The sequence below is a fragment of the Crotalus tigris genome, unplaced genomic scaffold (genome assembly GCF_016545835.1).
Source record: "Crotalus tigris isolate CLP2741 ecotype Arizona unplaced genomic scaffold, ASM1654583v1 scf7180000019068.10715455, whole genome shotgun sequence".
Taxonomy (NCBI): Eukaryota; Metazoa; Chordata; class Lepidosauria; order Squamata; family Viperidae; genus Crotalus; species Crotalus tigris.
Genome location: NW_024097358.1, coordinates 2,687,487 through 2,713,661, shown reverse-complemented (window position 1 = coordinate 2,713,661; position 26,175 = coordinate 2,687,487). Strand labels below are relative to the sequence as shown.

Genomic DNA, 26,175 nt, shown 5'->3' with positions numbered 1-26,175 from the left:
AACTCTTCAAAGAACTTCAAGGCTCTTGCTTTGACAGCCTGGAACTCAGAGAGGCTCAGTTCTGGCCAAGAGAATCTCAAAACACAGGGGAGTTTTAATGATCAATCTTCAGACAATTGAGAAGTATCCTTTACCTTCTGGGTAGAAACGGTCTTGAATCCCATCCAACAAAATGAAGGCATCCCTCACCATTGCATTCTTTCTCATTATTACAGCCAACCTGTGGTCCTGATTCATTTGCCAGAACAAGGAGAAATATTATTTATTTCTGCACTGGGGAAAAAATTCCTCCTCAATAATGGATCCCCACCCTCAAAAACGCTACTGATAGTTTATAGACCGTTCTTGCTTGAACTTCAAATAAGTTGCAATAGTTAATATTTCGTGCTATCAAAATTTTCCCAGCTATAAAGGAATCTGCTCTACCTCTGCATGAGTCAAAATTCTCTAGGTTTGTTATCTTGCAATGGGAGAATCCCTGTAGAACATAGTGGGGAGATATATAGGGGATTAATTGATCTGAGCAAAAGGGACATTTATATTGTTGAAGGGAAAAATATCAGGGTAAAAGCAAAAAGATAGCTATAAATGCATCTCTGTAAAAAAAAGGCTTATGTGTCTTAACAAATGCATCTCTCCCTTGCAATTGTGGCAAGGCTGAATAGATCGCATTAATACATAGGTACTCCTGGGCACACACACAACTGTGGAACCCTGTGCTGTTGGCAAGGAAACATCTCCTTCTTAGCCACACAGAAACACACAAACGTCATCCATGTCTGCTGGAAGCGGAGTAGAAGATTGGAACGTGCAACTGTATGCACGTACACACCGTAAGAAGGCCTTCTAAAATACAAACTGCCTTGCTAATGAACTGGGGTTCCATCTATTGTTTACAGGAGCTTATTAAGATAAGCAATGTGCAGGCCCATATCTGACCCAGAGGCCTCACTTTAAATTGAGTCACTGTGGGGAGTCCCAGAATGGAGCGGAGGAAAGATGGAAATAGGATTCGCTGTGATCTTATTCCAATCTACAATTAGAATTGCTTTCTAACCCAACATTCTGAGAGTCAGAAGGCTGGGGTGGAAGATCCCTACACAAAGATGCTTTTTCCAAAGGCAACGGGACTTTCTTTGTTTTTCCTCGAAGACGTTTCGCTTCTCATCCAAGAAGCTTCTTCAGTTCTGAACCTGAAGAAGCTGAAGAAGCTTCTTGGATGAAAAGTGAAACGTCTTCAAAGAAGAACAAAGAAAACCCAGTTGCTTTTGGAAAAAGTACCTTTGGGACAAGCATGATCTGGATGACTGAGAACCTCCATAGACATCCCTACGTATGAAAAGCATCCGAAGCGCACATAAAATTTTGAATTCCTAGGTGAATATTATGAGGCACTATTTTCCCCCTCCGTCATTTATATTTCAACGACATAAATTTTTAAATTTTCAAATCCATAGAGAACAATGTAGCAAATGAACGCAGGAGTGACAACGGATGGAAAATTTTAGTAATGTATCGATTGCAAATAGAAGGAGGCTTGCCAAATTATCCTTGGCATGAAAAGAGAAGCAATAAAAGCTACATACAGTGTCTAACATTCTTTGAGAGGTATAGATAAACTCTGTGCTTGAGCAGTAAGTTGAACATTGGTCTGTCTGCTCGATCTGGTTCAAGTTGATAATTAGGATAATTGAATAAGCCGAGGTTAAAGTTAACTATTAGTTATTAGATCATGTGAAACCAAACTGTGTGACTTAAGTTTGAATGCTGGTCTGGGACAATGAAATTTTGGTTTTTAATCTCTATCTGGCCATTTTTATCTTGGGCCAGCTAGTGCCTTGGTTCGCATTCGTGCTAAGCAAGCCATTATATCTTGAGTAAATTACAACTGGTTGACTTGCAAAGCAAACTAAGCTCTAAATCTTGGTTTACAAACCACCGCGTCTGTGCTCATGTAGCAGACTGAATAAAAAAACAGGCCAATCACCCAGTGGCTTTACATGTTGTGTGTACCAGATACATATTTCTCAGTTGAATTTACAAGTTTGTTCTGAGAATAAAACTGCAGGAAAATAATGTGGAAGGAAAGAAAACTACAGAATATTCCCCCCCCCCTCCTAAATGCAATCAACAGCATCCCAGTCTGGTTACAGCTGTAATCCTATGTACTTCTACTTCTACTATACTCTACAGTATACGGTTGAGCATGGGGTTGGACTAGAAGACCTCCAAGGTCCCTTCCATCTCTGTTTTTCCATTATGAGTAAAAACCTCTCCTATTGTGCTATTTGGAAAAATAAACAATTTTCTACACTCTCCAAAGGCAGCTTCTGCAGACTAGATAAAAATATTAGTTATAAAATGCAAGTGGTTAATACTGAAATATACAAATTACACAGCACTGGTTTTGAAATACTTTTTTTTTTTTTAAAAAAAAAATCCTGCCAGCAGTTACAAATTCTTCAACAGATATTCAACATCTAAATCCATGGCAAAAGATTTTTTGAAATGTCTTTAAGGGGCCGATTCATTTCTGCTCTAGAATTTAACAGCCCAGCAGTGAAAGCTGTTATTCACCTGCATATCCATTAGAGGAATGAGTCATAGGAGTTAGCGGGGAAATAAAATTACTATGTTCCGACAGCCGCAGGGGCTCTCCATCCTTCACCTGATGTCTTCTGCCATACTGGGCTAGAGGCACATGCTCTGTGACAGCCGTCAAATATGACATTTAATGGCATCTCTTTTTCTCGTCACCTCTAGATGGACTGAAATGCTTTCCGGGCCTTGGCAGAAAGAGCAGAAGGGAAGGATTCTGAATCGGAAAACTGAACCTTTGTAGCAGCACAGATATTAGGTTGAGGTTCTGCGGCAGAGTCCAAACAAAGGAGACGGGGCTATCTTTGTAAGCAGCATAATTGCTGGGTGAACCTGCTAGGAATTGAGTGCAGCCAGTCGGTTGTGACTCAAGGCCTGGTTAGGTGAGGGATCGATGGGGTCTTGCAAGGCTGGCATATCCTAGGTTCCTTTGATTAAACAATTTCATCTATTGGGCCTGGGAAGTGTGGCTTCCCTGTAGCAGCTCTCTGGAACACGAATCCTGGATTAGAGATCTGGGTGAATCCCCCCTTTCCCCTCCCCTCCTCTAGAGAATCCACGGTCCTTCTCTTCATTAAACTAGACCAGTGGTTCTCAACCTATGGGTCGCGACCCCATTTGGGGTCAATCGACCATTTCACGGGGGTCGCTAAGCAAGGCTGTCCGCCATTTTTTTCCCCTTTTCCGGTGGGTGCCTTACCTCCCTTGGGCTGGGCCAGCTGGTCGGCCTGCTCCGTCTCTGCCGCTTGCCAGCTATGCCTCAGACGGCGCAGGGGGTGGCACCACGCATGCGCGGTGCTCCCGGGCAGGGAAAGTCCTCGACTTATGACCGGTTGTGTAGTCCTTGACTTATGACCAGTTTAGTCCTTGACTTACAACCGGTTGGGGGTCGCGGCATTAAAAAGGTTGAGAACCACTGAACTAGACCTACCCAATTCCAGCAACCGTTCCTTATACGTTTTAGCCTCCAGCTCCCTAATCATCTTTGTTGCTCTTTTCTGCACTCTTTACAGAGTCTCTATGTCTTTTTTATAATATGGTGACCACGACTGAATGCAGTATTCTAAGTGTGGTCTTACTAAGGCTTGCACTTTCAGACTTGCAAGATTCTGCTAATGTAGCTTTAAAACAAAAGTAGAATTCGCTCATCCGGTTGCGTTTCCTATCTGGCCTACTTGGTAAGGCTGATATAAATCTTGCAAGTGGTGTTTGAAAGGACAGTCCTCTTGCTGTCTTCTTTACAACCGAAGAAAGTAGATAATTTCCCTTCTGAGCCTCTTACCCCATCTACTATCCAGATGAGGGCTATGCTGTCTCTTATCTGATTGTTCCCTAGCCAGCATCTTTTCACCCCATCTCCCAAGGTTTTTCCACCTACAGAAAGAGAGAGTCAACAGAGTCCCTTGGAGCTGCAAAGGCCCAGAATGAAAAGATTCCTTTGGGGCTAAAACAAAACAAAACAAAACAGCCCTAACGAAAAACTAGGACTAATAAAACATTTGCAACATTAGAATCTGTAGGGATAAAATATTTCGGAACCCCACCTCCCATGAAAACAGGAATGCTAGGTTCCCTATAAATGCTCCAGATACGAACTCCAGTTATGGTTCTGTCCTTCGCCAGGGAACAGATCCAAAAAACCAGCATGCAGCAGACATTTTGTTGATGGATCAAAGTTGCAACAAGGTAAAACAACAAGCCATAATTGGTCAGTTTGGAATCAGAAATCTCTTGAAAAAGCTCGATCTCTTTGCTGCCTCGGAAGCCAAGTACTTAGTAGAGCATTGCAGCTGCTCCCTCCTTGTCTGTGGCAAATTGCATTTGTTGATGCTCAGCTGGAGCTGAAGAGCTGCTTCTGTGTTGGGAAATCGTTCAATTAAATGAAATATTTCCTCAACGATTTAGTTAGAGATAAAACAAGGAAGAAAAATGTCTCCCTTGAAACACCTGTCTTTTTACTGGTTTCTGGGGTGGCCAATGCAGAATCCTTGCTGATATAGAACCAACCCACATATTATACCAAGACACAGGTTAGCAAAGATTTACAGAATAAGCCACAATAGGTTGTGTTCTGTCAAGCCAGCGGTGGGACCAGATGTTGTGGATTTCAGATGTTGTCCAACTACTTCTAGCTGTATTCACTATCTGGCCAATTGCTCTAGATTAGCGGCCTCAGAAACGTTGCTGAGTGTTTCCTGCTCTAAGCTATAAATCATGCTTTACTCACATCCTTTGTGGAGCTCACCCAACCCACAAAGACAAAGGCAAACTAAAAATATTATGACGGATGCATGCAACATGTGAACTCAGTCTGAAAGAAGATTCTCTTCTTTGAAATCTCCTTCAAGTACTGCTTCACTACAACAAATCTTAATAGACATAGTTACATTTCAAACTATGGGCTAGCTTGGAATCACAGAATAACAATAGCACTTGGACTTAAATACCCCCTCATCATGTTTTACAGCACTCTCTGGGCGGTTTATAGAGTCACTATATTGCCCACAACAATCTGGGTCCTCATTTTACTGACCTTGGAGGAATGGGTCAACCTTGAGCCCATCTGGCTGTGGGCAGAGTTAGCCTACAGTACTGCATTCTAACCACCAGGGCTCCTAAGTAGAACAGACTATTAGGAATACCAAGTCTGAGAAGGAATCTGATCTAAAGCCTTCTTGACAAAGGGGTCTTCAGTTTCTGACTGAGCAGACCCAATTCAAGCAGAAAACCCACTCTGAGATTTAGCCAGGCAGGCATATCTGGGAAAATCCAAACCTTCCCTTTCTACAGGATGAATACCTGAGATGGGGCTCAGGGGGAGATAGATAGGAGATAAACTTTTAAACATCTTGGTGTCTTTAACTAACTTTCAGTGACATATCCAGGGGAGCTCATGGCGGAACATACTGTTCCCACGTAATAAGCACAATTCAGCAAAAAAGGAGATATCTTGGCATGGCTTGGATACGAAAGCTTCCACCAAAGAGGACTCAGAACATTTTGGATTCCAAGACACGTATAGATCAAACACGTATAAAATGCAGTTTCATTTTTGGTAGCCCAGGAGCAACCTTAATGGGTTCATTTGTATGTCTTACAATGGATGTAGTATATCTGTTGTGGGAAACTGGATTCCTACACTCCACTGCTCTATGCCCACATCACCAAGTACAGGAGCTAGATAGCCTTCCTTCCTTCCTTCCTTCCTTCCTTCCTTCCTTCCTTCCTTCCTTCCTTCCTTCCTTCCTTCCTTCCTTCCTTCCTTCCTTCCTCCCTCCCTCCCTCCCTCCCTCCCTCCCTCCCTCCCCTTTAGTTCACTTCACCACTGCAGAAAATCCACTTTGCCAACTTTCAGCAATCCTGGGATTGAAATTTCCTCCAGGGGCCACAAAAAAAAAATAGGTTGGAGGGCCACAGCTTGCTGGCTCCTGCTGTAACCAGACCAAGACTCATTTTCTTGTAAGCCAAGGTGTTCCTTCCCTGCAGCGAAGACTTCAGCTTTGCCTCCAAGTAGATCGCTGTTATTTCTCCAAACTGTCCTTTCCAATTTCTCTTTTCTATAATGGAAAAGCAAATCTTGAAAGGAAGAATAGGGAAAACAGCTTGTGGTATTGTTGACAAAAGAAACAGTAAAGGAATATACAAGAAGAGGAGCCACAGTATAGTTTAAAAAAAAGAAAGAAAGAAAGAAAGAAAGAAAGAAAGAAAGAAAGAAAGAAAGAAAGAAGCCCTATTTCTCTCTCTCGTTTTTTTTTTAAAAAGAAAAGATTAAAAAGCAACCAAAGTATTGAAGGGTAATTATCCCTTAGTTCCAGCTGAAATACAATTAAGACAGCTCTCAATGAGTCCCTGGGAGATTGTGGTTTACTAATTAACAAGCGGATATGCCATGGCCTCTGTCAGGGCAATTAAAGCATGAGACAGGCTTCAGGACTTCTAATTACACATCAGACTATGACATGCGCAGCAAAACAAATTAACAAGGAAGCCTACTGACATTGGAAGGAGTTTATCTTACACGCGGGAAGGTATCACTGACCAAGGACAAATGATGGGTGGGAAGGTGGAGCCAGAGATAGCTCAAGGAGACACAAAATGTCACCGCTGCAGATGTGAAGCATGCTGTGTTCTAAAGAGTAGATGTGGGGATTGGTTCATTCATGCTACTCATCAGAGAAAGCTTGGTTATCTCCATCCCACCCCCACCCATAACCTCTCCACAAGGGATGAAAGGCTGAGGGAGAAGTCCATTCATTCTACAGGATTGGATTTTTGTGGACTTTCTACACACCAAATATCATATCACTCAACCTGTTGACTCCTTTTTCTTTCTTCATACCTATCTATCTATCTATCTATCTATCTATCTATCTATCATCTATCTATCTATCTATCTATCTATCTATCTATCTATCTATCTACATCTACATCTACATTTACATCTACATCTACATCTACATCTATGTCTACAAAGGGGAGGAGAATTTATTGTTTGTTTGGTTTTTCAGCATCCAGTCAGGATGGATCCTACATGCTTAATGTAAATTTAGTTGATCACTTTTTCCTCTCTTTTTTTTTTTTGCACACTATTTTTTTATTGCTGTTGTCATTAGGGTTGAATGTATATTTATGTTTTGTTTCATTTTGTTTGTTTTACTGCTTTGCATTTTATTCTTTATGATAAAATAATAATACAATAATAAAAGGGAGAGTAAGAAGCGTGGATTTGCCCCCTGATGTTTAGCAGTTGGGCTATAATTTACTGGGTTTGTACCTTCCTTAATCAATAGATTAAGCAATAAGCACCCAAGTCAATTGCTCATAATTGGTGCACTGTCCTGCCTTCATGTCTGAATTACATAAATACACCAGGGACTCTGCAGTATTTGAATTATAAAATTTACTTCTATATCTACTCTACGCATATCAGTTGGTGCACATACATTTTGCAATCTGCTTTTGACCCCTTTTCTGAAATAAGCACCAATTTACAAGGCCGTTTCAGCTGTAGTTCTCAAGGGTGTTGGCAAGAGGGATGTATTTAGAATGAACGATAGCTCTGGTGACTATTTTAGTTAATTGATTTTAACTTGAATGTATGTATGTATGTGTGTGTGTATATACATACATATATTGTGGATATTTTAATTTTGTTTAGCATGAATGTTTGATGTCTTGATCGTTATAGTTGTCAACCTCTGAGATTCTTTGTAGATTTGGGGAGGATGCAAATTTGCTAAATGACAACCTAATGCGACAATAAATAACAATAAAATAAATGAGAACTTAAATAAAATGTCAGGAAAATGAAGATTTCAAGACGTTGGTTCACTTGTAAGATGCCAGGTCCTACATTCATCTATCAAATGTTCACCTAAACATTAAAGTGCTTCAGTCCACATCAAAGCCTTCCCGCCTATCCATGCTTTGATGACCCCACTCACTCATTTAGCTACTTTCCCTAGGACAGGGGTCTTCAAACATGGCCCTTTCATGACTTGTGGATTTCACCTCCTAGAATTCCTCAGCCAGGCACCCTGGCTGAGGAATTCTGGGAGTTGAAGTCCACAAATCATAAAACGGCCAAGTTTGAAGACCCCTGCCCTAGGATAGCTCTTTTCCCATGTGCAGTGGCCCATCTGAGTAGAGATTTACCCATCCCACTCCTTTGTGTTCCATCACTCTCCCTGTGCCGTCAAGGAAAGAAGATAACAGAATGCAGAGTTGGAAGGGACCTTGGGGGGGTCTTCTAGTCTAACCCCCTGCTTAAGCATGGAACCTATATCATTCTGGACAAATGGCTGTCCAATCTCTTCTTTAAAATCTCCAGTGACAGAGCACCCATGGTTTTCATGTCATTTTCATAGCATTAAAGTGAACACAGAATCTAATAACAGAATAGCAGAGTTGGAAGGGACCTCGGAGATCTTGTAGTCCAACCTCCTGCTCAGGCAGGAAACCATATACCATTTCAGACAAATGGTTGCCCAATCTTTTCTTAAAAACTTCCAGTATTGGAGCAAGCACAACTTTTGAAGGCAAGTCGTTCCACTTGTTAATTGTTCTCCCTGTCAGGAAATTTCTCCTTAGTTCTAGGTTGCTTCTCTCTTTGATTAGTTGCCATCCGTTGTTTTTTGTCCCGCCTTCAGGTGGTCTGGAGAATAGGTTGACCTCCTCTTCTATGTGGCAGCCCCTTAGATAACACTGCTAGTCCTTCTCTTCATTAAACTAGACATACCCAGTTCGTGCAACCATTCTTCCTATGTTTTAGTCTCCAGTCCCCTAATCATCTTTGTTGCTCTTCTCTACAACTATGGTTATTTTCCAAACCAGGATTTTCTCATTTCCCCATCAGATTTTTTTTAAACAATCCATAATAGAGATTCAGGGACTGCATGTAGCCTTGGAGACTCACATTGTGCATTTCTGATCTACATCATAGAAAATATCTTTTCTGGAACCCTGAGTGAGAAAGCAGTTGATGAGAACAATTCCAGGGGTAAGTGGATACAAGGTACCCTCTTTTCAATACTTGTTCTACTGAGGTAAACATTCATCATCCAATTATCTCTGCAATTATTTGGCATCAATACAGAGCTAACTTTCCAACCTGCAGATGATTAAAAAGAAATGTGGAGGGGACAGCAGGGGGGAGGGAGAAGGAAAGAAAAGAGGCTTGTGGATTAGTAAAGCAAGCAGCTCTTCACTATAGCCTCCAGAATCTGTTTCTTGCTGCATTCTGCTATGTATGACGTCACTTGTAACCTAGGCTATAATCTGCAAAATTAAGACATCATTATGTTTTCACTGGGTTTTTTTTTCTATAGCACCACTGCTTTCTTGCTGCTTCCTCGGGCAGATAGATTTTCTAGGTCCTCTTTCTCCAACCTGGGTTTCTCCAGAGGGATCGGGTTTAAATCCAGGAATCGGTTATGTCTAGTCTAGTGAAAAGAAGGACTTTGGGGTGACATGATAGCAATGCTCCAATATTTGAGGGGCTGCTACAAAGACAAGGGGATCAACCTATTCTCCAAAGCACCAGAAGGCAGGACAAGAAGCCATGGTTGGAAACTAATCAAGGAGAGAAGCAACCTAGAACTAAGGAGACATTTCCTGACAGTGAGAACAATTCATCACTGGAACCAGCTGGCCTTCAGAAGTTGGCTGTCCCATCTCTTCTTAAAAAGTGATTTTTAAGAAGAGATGGGACAGCCATTTGTGCAGCATAATATAGGGTTTCCTGCTTGAGCTGGGGGTTGGACTAGAAGAACTCCAAAGTCCTTTCCAATTCTGTTATTCTGTTATTCCTCTATGCCAACACCACAGGTCGAAAACTAGTGCAAATTTGATATACCGGAACAGCCTTTTCCAATCAGGTTGCCTTTCTGTTTCCAGAATTCTCAGCATGATCCATGAAGGCTAGAAGTTCCAGTCAATGAAAAGAAATTTATCTCGAAAATAGAATGGCCAGCTAATGATCTCAGCAATCTGGCTATCATCAGCTGCAAATGAAACATCTCACTAGACCAGGGGTAGGCAACCTTGGCTCTTTTATGACTCACGGAGTTCAACTCCCAGAATTCCTGAGCCAACCGTGCTGAGGGGAAAGAGAGAGGTTTCCAAGCTGAGCCATTGTTGGCTCAGGAATTCTGGGAGTTGAAGTCCACGAGTCATAAAAGAGCCAAGGTTGCCTACCCCTGGACAAGACAATGCTGAACGTTAACACCAGTGGTTCCTGTCATCTTTGAAGTGCTGAGACATGAGAACAGCTTGAAAGCCTCCCGAAAAAAAAAACCTAAGGATTCCCTTGGCCACGAAAGGCTCACCCCAACTGAACATGAAAAAAAAAGATAGCCTATTCCGAAAGAACAGAACGTAAATACTAGCCTTGATATAAAATACTTGGAAAAAATCACTTTGATATATTGGTTAAGGTGCTGCCTTAGAAACAGGAGATGGTGAGTTCTAGTCGCTCCTTAGACATGAAGGCCAACTAGGTGACTTTGGGCCAGTCACGTTTTCTCACCCCAACTCACCTCACTAGGTTGTTGTTGTGGGAGAAAAAGGGGAGGAAGAAAGAGCATTGTGTATGTTTGCCACCTTGAGTTACTTCTAAAAAGGAGCAGATAAGGAGGGAGACCCAGGCGACACAGCATTGAATAACTGGAGGTTGTATAAATATTTATAGAAGTATATACCAAGAAGGTTAGATAAATAGAAGTATTAATGTAAGAGAAAATTAATCTTATTGTTTATAATACAGACAGGGAAATTTGGAGAGAGGAGTTGCTCAGACATTACCCGTACATTGTATCTGAAGAGGGATGAGAGGGAAGAAAGGAAAGGAGAGAGAAAAGAGTAAAGGAGGGAAGAAGAGAGTAGGAAGGTTGGAGGATAAGAGGAGAAGTGGGGAGAAGTGGTGAAGGAAAGAGAAGAGGAGAGGAAGAAGAGGGAAGTAGGGAAGAGAAGAAAGGGAGAAAGAAGGTAGAGAAGAAGGAGTGTGGATACAGTGATAGGGGAAATGGTCATGTGTATGTATTTATTTCATTTTATTAAAAGTATCTTATATATGAATGTAAAAAGAATGTATGTTAACATCTGATAAATATCACGGTATATGTATGGGGGAGAGTTTGGAAAAATAAAAAATAAAACATTATTTAAAAAAAGAGTAACTTCTAAAAGCGGGATGAAAACTAAATAAACCTGAATATCACAGACTCCATGCTCAAGCGCAATTACCAAGGCTTGTGAGCCAGAGTGACTGAGCTCACACCAAGCCAGACTGAGATAGCGCAAGATAGGAATCTCTTGCTCCATCTGTGAATCTTAAGTTTCTCCTAGTTGAAAACTATCTAGAATTCACAAGGCTCAAGTTGTCATTGCAACTTGATGAGTTGCTTGGAAGCTCTCAAGGCTGCTGGATGGAGCTCCTGATTCTCCCTGAGGAGAAACACAAGAACAGGGAGACGCAGCTGTCGCCTTTGCTGAGCCCTTGGCAATGAGATTGGAAAGCCCAAATGTGTTCTCCACAGCCTTGACACTTGCAGTTGCTCTCTTGGTGGAAAAAAAAAAAATCTGTTGCCATGGTTTTTCCAAAGACAACACATTTGTGCCCCCTCCTCTCTTCCCCTCCCACAACCCCCATCTGCCTTAACCTTGTGGCAGCAATGATGGTGCTTGTCTTGTTCAAAAGGCCACTTCTTGTAACTATGGAAACAATTAGATTGTATTTTATTTTACTTTGGGGGTTATTGTAGCTGGTATGGCCAAGGTTTGTTCTCTTGAGTTTGGGGTATTCTGATCTTTGGAGCAGAAAGCTTGTGCTGTGATGATCAAAGAGGTAACCCTCTTTGAGCGATGGGTGTCAACCATGATTTTGATGAAAGGAGAGTGTAGCTGCCCTGGGATTCTTTCTTCCTTCCAGCTTTAAGTTTTCTTTACAGGAGGACAAATATAGACAAAGCTGAACCTTTACACTTCCCTCCCAGACAATAATTGGAATCACACAAAGCCATGGCTTCTTTTTGAACGTAGTTTCTTGAGCAAGCCACTGTCTTCTGCTTCAGACAAAACCTCCCTAAAAGAGAAAGACTACACAGCCAAATTGATCAACCCGCTGGTTTAAACTATCAGTGGTGTCCTTTCTTCCCCAACTCCAGCAACAAACCATGTTACTAACCCAACAGCAGATGGCATGCTTAGGCATAGTTTGCCTGAACCAGAGATTGTTGGCTAAACCACCATAGCCTGGGTTCACAGCCATGGCTTACAAACCACCTGGGCTAGTACAAAATACTAGGCTATAAACGTTGTTTACAAACCACCAAGACTATGTTCAAACATGGTAATAGTATTCTCAAGCTGACATTGTATCAGGTCACCTTCTAAGCCTGTTGGTGCCCATTTTCATTCTAAAGAAAGGCTTCTCCTGATAAATTTATGGCTGCAACTCACTTGACATCCCTATTTTGATCATTTTGGGTTCTTTTATATCTGGTTCTTTCCAGAGGAACCAACTGAAGTAGGATGGATGAATGATTGCTTTTGAACTGGCCAATACAGTTAGGGAGAACTACTAATTCCCGGGCCAGATCCACTGGCAGACAAGCCTATATATCTCTGGGACCTCAATTTAGGTGGCTTATTGTCCCCCTATTCCTCCTCCATCTTCGGTTAACCAACCCAGTGATTTCAGGAAAGTGAAAGATATTGTCTATCAGTGAAGTTACATGATTCAGTTTCAAGAGCCAGACTTGAAACTTTGATGTCGGTCAGAGTACCCATTTTTAAAATTTCCCTTTAAAAAAAAAATCACTAGAAGGCTGGAATTCTACAAAGATTTATATGAGTCAATTCATTAATAAAATAATAATAAGGCCCGTGGTGAATTAAAAACTGCTCTGTCCTGTTTCTCAAGCAGCTTAGATATACCGTACATCCCCTTGAGATCAACAAAGTTGATTCAGAGGGCTGGATTCATACAACTGGCTTGTCCAGCTAGCCAAAGATTTAATGGCTTCATTTGCATAACATGCTACGCTTGGTTAATGTCAACCTTCGGGCACATAGCATGTGCCTTAGCATGCTATGGAAACACAGACCAATTGGTGAATTTATGGTTCAAGTGTTTTGCATGAATCAGAAAACAGCTTGATTCAATAACCAGGATAAGCTTATGTGAAATGTGCATAGGATTCCAAAGCAAAATGAAAAAACAACAACAACCTTGCCTCCAATATAATACTCACTATGGCATATGCCCAACATTTGTCTGTTTTTACTAGTTACTATCTTACAAACTGACAATATTCCACTACCTTTGCTTCGAGGAATAATCTAGCTCAGAAGAATGCCAAGGACTGGTCACATAAATGCAAACATATGTTACTAATCCCACTGTTTCAGCTGTTGTTTTTTCCTCTCTGAAAAATACATGGGTGTTCCTGCTAAATCAACTGAAGTGCAAAAAATTAACGGACAAGCATTTTCTTCAATCAGATAGCAGCCCTTATCTTTGACTAGTTTCACCAGAGGAGAGAACTATCTCCCACTGATAACTAAGCATCAAGGAACCGTCTTGCTGAGTGCCAGATGCTTCAATCACATCTTGGACTTTGACCACCATTTTATTTTAGTATCGTTATTCAGAGCACTGAGTATAAATTCCAACAAAGAGAGAAAACCACATTCTCTTTTCATCTGCCTCTTCAGGATGCAAGGGCCAGACAGAAGACAGTCTAACGAGAAAGAAGCCACAGTGAAGAAGGGGGGGGGGAACCCTCTGCTCCCAATAAGACATCAGAAATTCAGGAGCGTCTATATTGTGCATTGTGTACCTGTGTGTACCTGGAGTGCGAAGACAAGGAGAGTTGGGAGTCAGGAATTGGAAAGAAGCTCAGAAGCAACAGGTGTTTGTCATAGAATGGAGCTCTTTCCCATCACATGGACTTCTTGACAATGGAAGGCCTTATTTAGGTGACCATAAATAATTCCATTTTTCCCCATTGACTGTTGTAAATGCAACCAGGCTGGGTTCTGAGCAGATTCAAGCTCCATCTGTCTCAAAAAGGAAGGAGAGGAGGTGAAAAGGCAAGCCAGAAACTGATAACAGAATCAAACATTTGCTAAACATTGATAGGCAAGGGCAGATGGCAGGACTGGCTGAGTATGAGAGGGAGGAGAGAGAAATGAGATGAGACGCTGAAGAGCAGGTGAAGGAGAAGAATAAGAAAGAAGAAGCATTGAACTTGAAAGTTCTTTCATTTTCCCCACTCCTTCTTTCTCTACCCGCTTGATGTTCAATGATAAATAGACAAAGAGAATGAAATAAAGACAGGTACCACAATTGTAAGCATGTTTAACTGTGCTCACTAAACACACTTGGCTTGGTTTCCAAATTAGCCTGCTGTGTTCACATAAACACTAAACTTCCCTCCTCCCAGTTAACCAAGTTTAACAATAAAGTTAAGTCCTGTAAATGCAATTTAGAGAAATAGCTTTAAACTGGGGTCATGATACCAAGGGGATAATTTGGGCATATCTTGGTGGTAATAGAGCAATTTGTGATTGGGTCACAGGGGTAATTGGGTCAAAAACAAATATCTGAGAACCACTGTCTTAGGGCAGGGTTCCCCAACCCATGGGCCACAGACCAGTACCAGTCCATGGCTGGTTAGGAACCAGGCCGCACAGCTGGAGGTGAGCAGTGGGCAAGCAAGTGAGGCTTCACCTATGCATGTGTGGGATCTAAGTTGCACATAAAACCACCCCTGTCCCCTGGTCCATGAAAAAAATGTCTTCCACAAAACTGGTCCCTGGTGCCAAAAAGGTTGGGGATCACTGTCTTAGAGACTGATCTGATCACCAATGCTTCTTGACCAAAACAACAACAACAAAAACCCATGGGAAAAGGGCAGAAAAGGACAACTAAAAGAGCAAATATCTTGTGAAAAGTAAACATTTGTGTGTTTCACTTCAGGAAACTGAAGATATTTGTCAAGCACAGATTAATTTTTCGGTCCTCACTGCTTTGTAAATAGTAAGCTTGGATCAGTCAATTATACAGGGTTGCCTTTTTTTTAATCTCAGTTACGACTAAAATAAGGATACTATTCCTGTAAGTTGGCCTCTGACCAACTAGACTAGAAAGAGCTGGCTCTCTATTGTTAGAAACAATGTGCTGGAGAAAAGAAGTTTGAAGAATGTTCATAATTTCCCATTCTGAATTTTAGGTGTTTCTCTTTTATGCTGATGTAGTTGTTTCTTGTGCATTAAGGTTCTGGTACTTTGTGAGTAAGGCAAACAGCTTTTAGGATTTAATAAGTTAAAATAAAACGTATCTTGAAATCAACAATCTAGCTCGGTGTTTTTCCACATTTGGCAGCTTTAAAATGTGTGGACTTCAATGCACATCTTAAAAGTTGCCAAGTTTGAAAAACACTGTCACTACGGGTAGTCCTTGACTTACAACCACAATTGAGCCTCTAAGTCAGTGGTTCTCAACCTTTTTAATGCCGCGACCCCCAACCGGTTGTAAGTCGAGGACTACTCAACCAGTCGTAAGTCGAGGACTACTCAGCTGGTGCAGCACCGTTTGCAGAATGGGACTTTTGGCGGGCTCAACAGGGCAGAGACAGCCTGGACAATTCCTATTAGCTTTTGAAAGCCAGTAGAATTAGACTCTATTCAAGAGTCTATTCTATTGGCTTTCAAAAGCCAATAGAATAAAAGGGAGTAGCACAGCTAAGGAAAAGGGAAAAAAAAATGGTGGACTGCGTTGTTTGGCGACCTCCGTGAAATGGTCGTTCGACCCCAAATGGGGTCCCGACCCACAGGTTGAGAACCACTGCTCTAAGTTATGTTGCTGAGTGAGACATTTGTTAAATGAGTCTTGCCCCATTTTACAACCTTTCTCGCCACAGATGAGAAGTAAATCGCTTCAGTTGTTAAATTAGTAGCACGGTTGTTGTTAAGTGAATCCGGCTTCCCCAATGGGTTTTGCTGGTCAGGAGGATGCAAAAAGTGGTCCCATGACCTGGGGACACTGCAATCGTCATAAATGTGAGTCAGTTGCTAAGGGTCTGAATTTTGATCATGTGACCACGGCGATGCTGTAATGGTCGTTAAGCATGAAAAATGGTCATAAGTCACTTTTTTCAGTGCGGTTGTAACTTCAAATGGTCATTAAATGTTGTAAGTCAAGGACTACCTGTAGTAGCAAAGTGTGTGTAATCTCCTTCTCCTCTTCAGTTCCCCACCTTAATGCTTTTTGAGAATTAAATAGAGTAGGGTGAAACAATCCTAAACGTCCAACTGTCCTTGGATGCCAACTCATCTTAGGTCCAGCCAACTAGCACAGGTGATGATGGAGAATGAAAAAAACAAACAAACAAACAGGTAAATCTGATTTTTTTGAGTGCCTCTGTACCATTCCTCTCGGCTTCTTGAAATACAGCCACGTTCAGGGAGGCAAGCTGCGTTGAGTGGTTGCTATCATTGCTTCCAGACCTGGAGAGAAAGATGTAGCTACTTCTGTATTAGCTTATCTTTAAGGGTACAGGACACTGCCTTCTATTGAGTCAGACCTGTTGGCATATCTAGCTGGGTCTCGTCATTGTGGACTGGCAAAAGCTCTGAAGGATTTTGAAGCAGGGCTCTTTTCAAGCTCAGCCTAAAGATGCTGGGATTTCATTCATTAAGCTTGATTTAGGGGCCTTGCTTCTTTCACAGATATGGCCATCCTGTCCGTGTTATCTCTTGCAGGATGATAGCCATTATGGCTGTTTTGCTGAACCTGACTTGACCATCCCTCAACCGAGGTGCATTTAAAACAAAAAACCAAAAAACACCAATCATGACACTTCTTAAAGTAAAATATGCCTTGCAGAGTTATCACTACTACTGCTGATAGTAACCACTAGGATATCACACTTCAATTTCAGAGTGCTTGGGTTCTACTACTCCTTTAGTATAGTAGTAGAATGAAGAGTTCTAACTCCATCCCCAAACTTGATGGATAACCTGAGAAATGTCTGTGGAGATTCTCAATCATCCAGGTCATGGTTGCCCAAAGGCCCTTTTTTCAAGAGGCAACTGGTCTTCCTTTGTTTTTCCTTGGACCTTTCGCTTCTCATCCAAGAAGCATCTGAAGAAGACCTGAAGAAGCTTCTTGGATGAGAAGCGAAACATCTTCAAGGAAAAACGAAGTCCAGTTGCCTTTGAAAAAGCACCTTTGGGATAACCTGAAAAAGACGCATTTCTACAACCCTGACAAACCTCTGTGGGTAGCTAGGCACACACGTTATGGCATGATACAAAAATAATTTTTGGTTTGCTTATGACATGTTATATAAACCCAGCTGTTGTGGTACAAAAATCATTATTCCTGGCTTATCATTTTGTGGGAAACTAGTATTACGCAGACGGCATCATACTCAGTTCACACACCATGCTGGTTTGCTTAAGGATGATTTGTTATAATACAAGTGTCTGGGTTTGCACACAACATGCTACACATGGTTTAGAAATTACAATTCTTGTGTTCACAGGAGAAACCCAAACCCCAAAAAGGTTTAGCACAAAGTATGAAAAGAACCAATTAATGAAACAGATCTCTATTCTTACCTGCTATAAGTCAGAGTTTTCCATTCCTCCCCACCGGATTCAATGACTCCCCGAGTGATTATAAGTTCTCCAAATACTTTCAAAGACTTTTTTGTAAACAACAACAACAAATGCACACCTGTGTTTCTAGTGGGTGCTCATTTTTTAAAGAAAGATTCTTAATATTTTAATTGCTGTTCTGCCTGTTTTTAGCCTTTTTTTTTTAATCCCTAACTGTGGAGTGGTTTTTTTTGTTTGTTTGTTTCAGCCTTGTTGATTAGCAAGTAATTATGCCTGGAAGCCTGTTTTGACAGCCAGAGCTGGTAGAAAAACAGGGGGGGGGGAACCATTTAAAACAAAACAAATGTGTGCTCACCTACAATTGTCAAGGAACACGAGTGGTTAAAAGTTGGCACTGCTTTCTTAAGACAGTTTTTTGGAAGTGAGGGCAACACTTTTCCTCCACCAATGTTAGCCTCATGGCCATTTTCCCAAGAACTGCAATAATTTTGATGTTTACTACTGTGACACGGTAATCTTGTAGTCCCAGTCCCCTCCTCTTCCTCCTTTCCCCCCCATCTGCTACCATTGTAACTAAACTGACAAATGGGGACACATTGTAGAACGCCCATCGTTAGTGTAATTAGCAGCTTGTGCACTGGGAACTCTGCTACAGGGGGAGGGTATGTTGGAAGGAGCAGAGAAAAAAAAACACAGGAAATAACCAAATGAACACTTTGGGATTGAAAGGGGTGTACATCAGGCGGAAAGAAATGTTTTTTCATTCCGTGGATTCCTTCCTGCTGATAGGAAATAGGATTGTTTTTCTTTTAATGAAAAAGAAATTCTTTCCTTCTGTTTGTTTCAGAACTCTTCATGGGAGTGGGAATGGGGGGAATCCTTTTAGGTATGTATGAAATATGCAATCCACCTATCCATTGTTGTGATTCAGAGATGGACAAGTGCCTGGTTTCTTTCTTTCTTTCTTTCTTTCTTTCTTTCTTTCTTTCTTTCTTTCTTTCTTTCTTTCTTTCTTTCTTTCTTTCTTTCATTAAATCTCTGCACGAGTGCAGCTGGGATATTTTACATTACTTCTCTCCAGGCCTGGCAGTACAAAACTTTAATAATAATTTTAAGAGATTAAAAAAAACCCCGACATTTGTTGCTTTTTTATGCCTCTACTTTGTCTCATGATAGAGCCAATCCCCTGGATAATAAACTAATCAAATATTTGGCTTTGTTTTGTTTTAGGATGTTTTCTCTGAAAAAAACTCCCTACTCTTCCTGTCCTCCTGTGCTTTAATAAAGCTAGATCAGCTCTAGAGTCATCACTGTTAAATCAGACAATAAGAGATTCCATAAAGAAAAATCATGGAAGAGAGGAACACAATTTGTGGCAAAGTCCTGTTTTTCTTTGTGTTGAAGAAAAAGGAAATTCTGTCAATATTCTCCTTGGGGCATATTTATCTTCATTGGATGGCAGGTTCTAGCTAAGCAATCTGCATTGTACTGCAGATCAAACCTCAAACAACCTTTTCCTTGGGCTCAGTGTAAACAGGTGACAGTACAATCAACAATAAGGCAAATCTTTTGCTCCAGTTTGTCTTTCAGTAGAACAGTGTTCTTTAAAAGATGCCACCACCAACCTCCTGCTATGTATTTGGAAGGCACCCCTAAGAATGTCAGTTCCCCAAATGCTTCTTGTACTGGAAGGCAATTAGACTTTGAAGCCTTGGATAACATTTAGAGCAAGAAAATGGTGATGAAATAATAGATATGATTTCAAATTGTACCAAACACATAAGCCAATCCATTTAATTGTGATGATTTTATCCAGTTTCCCAACACTCAAAGCCTTCATTGCCTTGATAGTTCTGTTATTGTTCTTCTGGGTGAAAGAAAGAATGCCACTTGCCTCTTTTAAAATAATTAAGTGATATTAGGATGCTGTCTGTTTCTCTTTCCTAGCTTTCTTTCTTTCTTTCTTTCTTTCTTTCTTTCTTTCTTTCTTTCTTTCTTTCTTTCTTTCTTTCTTTCTTTCTTTCTTTCTTTTTTCCTTCCTTCCTTCCTTCCTTTCTTTCTTTCTTTATCTCTTTCTCTCTTTCTTTCCTTTTTTGCATATTTAATCGCATACACTTGCCATCTTTCTGTTATTTCTCTAACCTTGCTCATCCTTATTTTAATTTCTCCCCTCCAACAGTTTACTAAATGACTTCAAACAGGTTTATATTTCTTTTCCTCTATATATATATATATATATATATATATATATATATATATATATATATATATACGGTATGCGCTGTACCGACTCTTCTCTTCCTGTGCATCAATCTCTCTGTCTTCCTAATTTTACAACTGATTCTAGGAATACTCAATTATCTATCATTTTCATTTAACTCAATACAAACCACACACATTTGCAATTGTGGGTGGATAAGTGGCCCCAAGCCCCACAGAATTCTGAACAACACAAATAGTAGGAACGAACCCACAATTTATTAGGCAACTGAATTAAATCGGTTTCAGAGGATGGAGAAGGGAGAATTTGATCATGTGTGATGCAGCCTGGAAATGGGTAAATGATGGTGCCCTAGAATGATACACAATGACGCCAAAAAATGTTAATGGAAAATAAAGGACCTAAAATAGCAATATGCTAGTATTGTGTAGAAAGGCTGCAATGGACAAGGGCAAACTCAGAAAATACCATAGGACCTTTTCAGATAGCAAGAAGGGCAAAATATGTGGAAAAAAAAATATGAATGCCTACAAATACAGGCTTGTGAAACTTGAATAAAGGACGGTGTGCATGGTACTTGGGATTGAAGCTACGCTGCTCCGTAACAGCATTCGGATTTGCGAATGCAAATGAACCGGCAGAACTAAGAAACAAATTAGCGTTAACACTTTGGATAAAAACTAGCTTTGTTTGGCATGGATTGCTTTCAAGAGATGGGAAAATTTAAAACCAAACTAATGAGAGTTACCTGAAATAAATAAATAAATAAATAAATAAATAATCAATCAATCATCCTCATCCTCATTGTCATCCTTGATTAGGACTTGAACTGTTAAGCTTTTACCAGACTGTGAATCAAATTGAACATTAAAAATATAATAATAATAATAATAATAATAATAATAATAATAATAATAATAATAATAAGCAAAAGCAAGCAAGGGTAGTACCAATAGTCATAGGCTCCTTGGGTGCAATTCCAAAACAACTGGAGCACCACTTGAACACCATTGGAATTGAAAAATTCGCTATTAGTCAATTGCAAAAGGCAGCCTTATTAGGAACTGCTTCCATCCTGCGACGATACCTGCAATACCATCAAACATCCACATCTGCCTATCCCAGGTCCTGGGTAAGGACTCGATAGGTAGACAAAATGCCAAATCCAGTCTGAACATCTGGCTGACTGTGCGATGATCGATAATAATAATAAAACTGTGGCAAGAGAGGATTCCATTCACAAAAAGGAGGATCTGATAGAATAAAATAGCAAATAAGGGATACATTTGCTTGAACAGAAAGCACTAAAGGGAGAAAGAAGACATTTATTGCGATACAAATACTTTGTCATCAAGTAAACTAGGCTACATGCGGTAATTTAGCGAAAAGAATGGCTTGCTTAATTCCCTTCTTAATTTCTTGCCAGCCATTCTGCTTCTGAATTTTTTTTCAAGTATGGCACACACTACGAAGAATGAGACTATTGATATAGATGGACTAATTATGGATTAGCCCAGATTGAAGGAGGAGAGGGGTCATGTTCCTGATTCTCCCAACATAAACACCATCCTTTTGGCAGGAAACCAGCACAAGAGGAGAGAAATCTAGCTCTATCTTTCACATACATCATAGACAGTTTAGAGCAAAACAAATCCGCGCTTCCGCTTGAATTTCTCATATGCCTTACAAATATTATTATTCATTACATTTCCAGGGATGTTTTAGAGAACAGCTCAGATGTCAGCAGTGCACCAGAAAATGGATGAAATAAATATTTTTCAGGAAACTGGCCCTTATGATCATCTTGCCAAGAAAGACAGAGGGAAATAAAAATCACAGGCAGAATTCATTGAACATGCAGAAAAATACAATTTCTGTGTTCCTATAATATGCTTTGTCTGAGGAAGCACACAAGCTTTGGCACAACGTGATGGCCTGGTTCATACAGTTTGCCAAAACGATAACTGGGTTCCCAAACCACATTGAATCAAGCTACTCTGTTCAACTTTAATTAGTTTAACGTGTTATGTGGACCCACTCATAAAGCTACAAGGTGACATTTAAGTCCAAGGCAGTTACATGCCTGATTAGCCGCTGAGTGTTTATTACAAAGGATGATATCTAACAGGTTACATCATTGCTTACTTCCCTGGATCATAATTCTTGAAGTTTACATTATGAAAGGGGGGCATATTTCTCAGTGTAGGATGGTTTAGCTCAGCAGGTGATTGTGGCACAAAACACAGTCTGAATGTTGATGTTAGATTAAGCCTGCTAAAACAAAGGAGGCCTGTTTAGCACCTGAATGGACAAACATCCAGCAGACCATTTTTAACCCATCATCCCCAGGATAGAAAGAGGGAGACAGATGTAATGAATATCTAAAACTCATAAAACATGTTTTTTTTTACTTACTTTTTGCACTTTGACTCAAGTTAAAAACAGTTACTATTTAAAAGGGATTTGATACACAAAGGATATTGTACTGATACAAAAAATGACATTAGTGAATGCTGTACGGTCCTGTATTCTTTATGAAACATCTAGTTACTTGAGCCTACTTTTTGAAAAACTGGGGAAAAATAGCAAAGAACCTACCTGTAGCTGAACTTAGTTGTCATCTTCCTCTGATGAAATCAGTGCCCTGTGAATCTAAGAAATGAGGTTTTCCCAGCCACATCTTCTTTTCCAAAATATTTATTCCGGAGTAGTTCTGTTAGTCTTTAAGCAAATATAGCATCAGTCTTTATTACACATACTCACCAAAGTGGCTGATGGTATTCTGTGTTGACAGCATCACTTCCTCCTGTCTTATTGCCCTGCCAACATGTTTGTAACACTCACCAATAATACCATGTCTGTTGAAAGCCCCAAAGACTAACCACATCAAACATGACATTGCAAAGACTTTTCTGTGCCAAAGGTTTTGGTCTGCTTGGTGCCAAATACCAAGCATTGCCAAGAATATATCAACTTGGTAAGACATTCTTTCCAATCCTTTATCTGTAGTCTGAGCCAGTCTGCATGAAACCTGCATTGCACATTGTATGGTACAAGTACAATACTACAGACTTTGCAAGGCAGCATATAGTTCCCTAAGTTTTGCATGAATGGATAACCTAAGCAATATCTCATCTTAGATTATTTTTCTTAAGAAGTTACCCTTAAGGATTGCAAGGCAAACATGATAAAGATTTCAGAAAGGAGCTGTCCAACATTATGGTGCTGAATAATATCAATTATCCCTAGAAGTCACATATTGTCTAAGAGCTGTCTCCAGAGAAAGTACTGATATTTCACCCCAATACATCACCTACCCTAGATGGCTAACTTCCAGACAATTGCAAAATGATTCATTTAGAAAAATTAACCACCTTTTCTGCTGTGGAGTTTTCACCAATTATATTTTCCCCAATGATCATGCAATCTCTCCTGTCACAAAAGCATATAATTCATTTTAAAATGCATCAGTGCAAACACTTATGACACAAAAGCATACCATATACACTTTTTAAATCATTTGCCAATGACATTTCAAAGAACATACCTTCCACCTAATAAAAAGTAAAATTAGTTAACCCAGTTTTCTTTCCATTATAAGATAGTCTGGGGAAAAGACAGTGAATAAATTGAATTTATTAAATATTGGGGGGGGGGAGTTATTCAGGTGGTATCAAAGTGAAGCATTTTAAAGATCAGCACACCAATACTTGACGTATATTTATCTTGGAAATATTCACTTATCTAGGCATCTTGCTTTATAGATAGGAAAGTGCCCTGATGTTTGTTTATTTATTGATACTTCACTCTTTATTTCCTGAAGGTTTTGTGGTTCTGCTATTTTCTGTGTGAACAGAGAAACTGTATTGGTTTTCGGTAGGCATAAAGGAAAGAAAAGAGAAACTGATGTCTCTAATTTCTACTGAATGTAGAATCAAAACCCTGGACTGAGATTCTCCTCAGCACAAACCGTTTGACAAACAGCAATCAGATAACTGAGAATGGCAGTGACATCCAGCACAACCTCTTTGTTAGCTCCTAGGCAGGGTGTGATTGTTCTCCAATTCAATTTGCACCACAGAGAATTCAAAAGAAGCAGTTTCTCCCATCTTGTATATTAAAAAAAAAAAAAAGGAAGGAAGGAAAGAAGGAAGGAATTGTGACCAGCTCAAGGAAATGAAGAAAAAAAAAAGACTCCAAGATTAGATTAAAGCACGACACTATAATCAAAATTGATGAAATCAATTATTGGGATTTAGTGAGTTCTGCAAAGGAGCAATTAGTTGCCTTTTACAAGAGATTATCTTGTAGTATCATTAACAGCTTTGATGTCAGAAAATGGAAGTGGGGACGAAGTGAAGGAAAGGGATGAAACCCAACAGCAGAGAAGCAAACTCAGTTTTGCTACCATCAGCTGTACAGGAGGTATTTTATTATCAAAAGGCAAGATAGTTGGACAAATGTTTAAAGTTTCAGAAGATTATTCGATCATTATTTTAACGTTCCAGTTTTTTCTCTAGGCGCTGCTTCCCTTCGCGTTATCCCACAAAAATAACACCGGGCAACAGAACTGGGCTGAGAGCGATTGGCCCAAAGTAACAGTAGCTGAAGGTAGAGTTGCAACTTAATCTGCCCAAATCCACACTTAAACCACAATGACTCTTGAAGACTAAAGAAATACAAAGAAGAAAGAATAGTTATCCATACAGGAATAATGTGGAGAAAGGAGAACAGTTTTATATATAAGATTTACAAAGAGTGTATGAAAAGGTACCTCTAGTGACTGGATTCCATAGAGATGGACGTGAAGGGGAAACTCATATTCCATCATTTATTACAATCACACCCTGCCTTTCCATCCTTCCATCAGGATGAGAAAGTCAGTCAAACCTAACCACGGAAAACACACTTGCAGAGCTACGGCAGCAGAAAGTCAACAACATTGACGAGGGCACCCTATGGTGACAATCCGATATTCCGAGAGCAATCTGACACCACCGATCCTGAAAGCATTTGCTCAAAAGCTTGCTTGCATCTTCAACTTTTTTCAGGACCTGGTTAGGAGGTGGAGGTTTAATGCTGTCTTGTTTCTTAAAGGGGAAGCGCAGGGGAAGGAGGAAAAGGCAAGCATTTGTCTTCAGCAAAGTTTGGGACTCCTTCGTGGTAGCTGAAAAGGGGAGTGGTAGACAGAACCTTTCCTACTGTACCTGTTTGGCTTTGACAGTTAGATTGGGAGAAATGTTCAAAAGCAAGGAAAGCTCTGTGAAACTAAACTGGATCGGAATCTTGTTTCTGACAGCCGGCAGCCAGATGCCTTTCTGGTTACTCATTAAAGGCAGACCAACAACTTTTCCACCTGTTCATTTTGCGTCAAGCCCTGGACGCTTCAAAAGAGGATGGCAGTGGTACAAACAGATCCTATTGACTGATAATGACTCACATCTAGCAACTAACCTCTTTCAGAGGCTTCAAGAAAGCAGTTCCCATCAAGCCACTCCATATTCAGACCCACTGACTAGTTTACGGGAGTTGGTGTCTGCCCCATCTGGAGGGCAAGAAATAGAATATTCCTCTGCTCCTTTTGATGGTCACACACATCAACTCAAGAAATACACACACAGGCTTTTTGGGGGGGGGGACATGGATCAACTGACTGGAATACATTTCCGGAGGTATACATGGGGTGTGCAAATTGCCCTTAAGTGAAACTCAACCCACCAGCCCTCTGAGGCTGTGCCCTGAGTGATGGATGGGTGCCTGGTCTCCAGCCGACAAGAAATTGTTTCCTAACCCACCTTCACATCAGGGAGGTGGATTCTCTCTCCTGTCTTTCCCCATCCATTGAAATGCCTTGCTTATAATCCCCAGGGGAAAGAAAGCGAGGCGGAAAGAAATGAGAGAAAGCGAGAGAGAAGGAAAACAAAAACAAAAACAAAAAAACACCTTACCTCCAGGTTCATTTCAAAGCATTGCGATGGGTTGAATGAGTTGCATCACTCATTCCCAAAGTTTCCTCCCGGATGAGTTTTCTTTCCAGGGTGGAGATTTCTTTTCTTTTTTGTCCTTCTCAAGCACGCGGGGTGTGTGTAAAAAACACACACAGGCGCTTTGTTCCCTGACAGACAGGTTCAACACGTGCATGAACCAAGCTGTCAGAACCAAGCTTGGTTAGAAATGGGAAAGGGGGAGAAATCTGTGAATGTAAAGATACAGGAGTGGGGGGGGGGGAA

At 40.5% G+C, this 26,175-nt stretch overlaps 1 protein-coding gene across 3 annotated transcripts in view; it reads right to left on the bottom strand.

The window, feature by feature from the left end:
- The window catches only part of LOC120315173 (apoptosis-enhancing nuclease-like), a 49,553-nt gene extending 23,378 nt beyond the window's left edge, over positions 1-26,175 (bottom strand). For 2 of the 3 annotated variants that reach the window (XM_039359099.1, XM_039359097.1), the window contains exon 1: positions 25,894-26,175. The gene's annotated coding sequence lies outside the window, so the exon portion shown is untranslated. Of the gene's footprint in view, positions 1-22,543; positions 22,667-25,893 lie in introns of all 3 variants that reach the window. The other variant, XM_039359096.1, reaches the window with a different exon arrangement.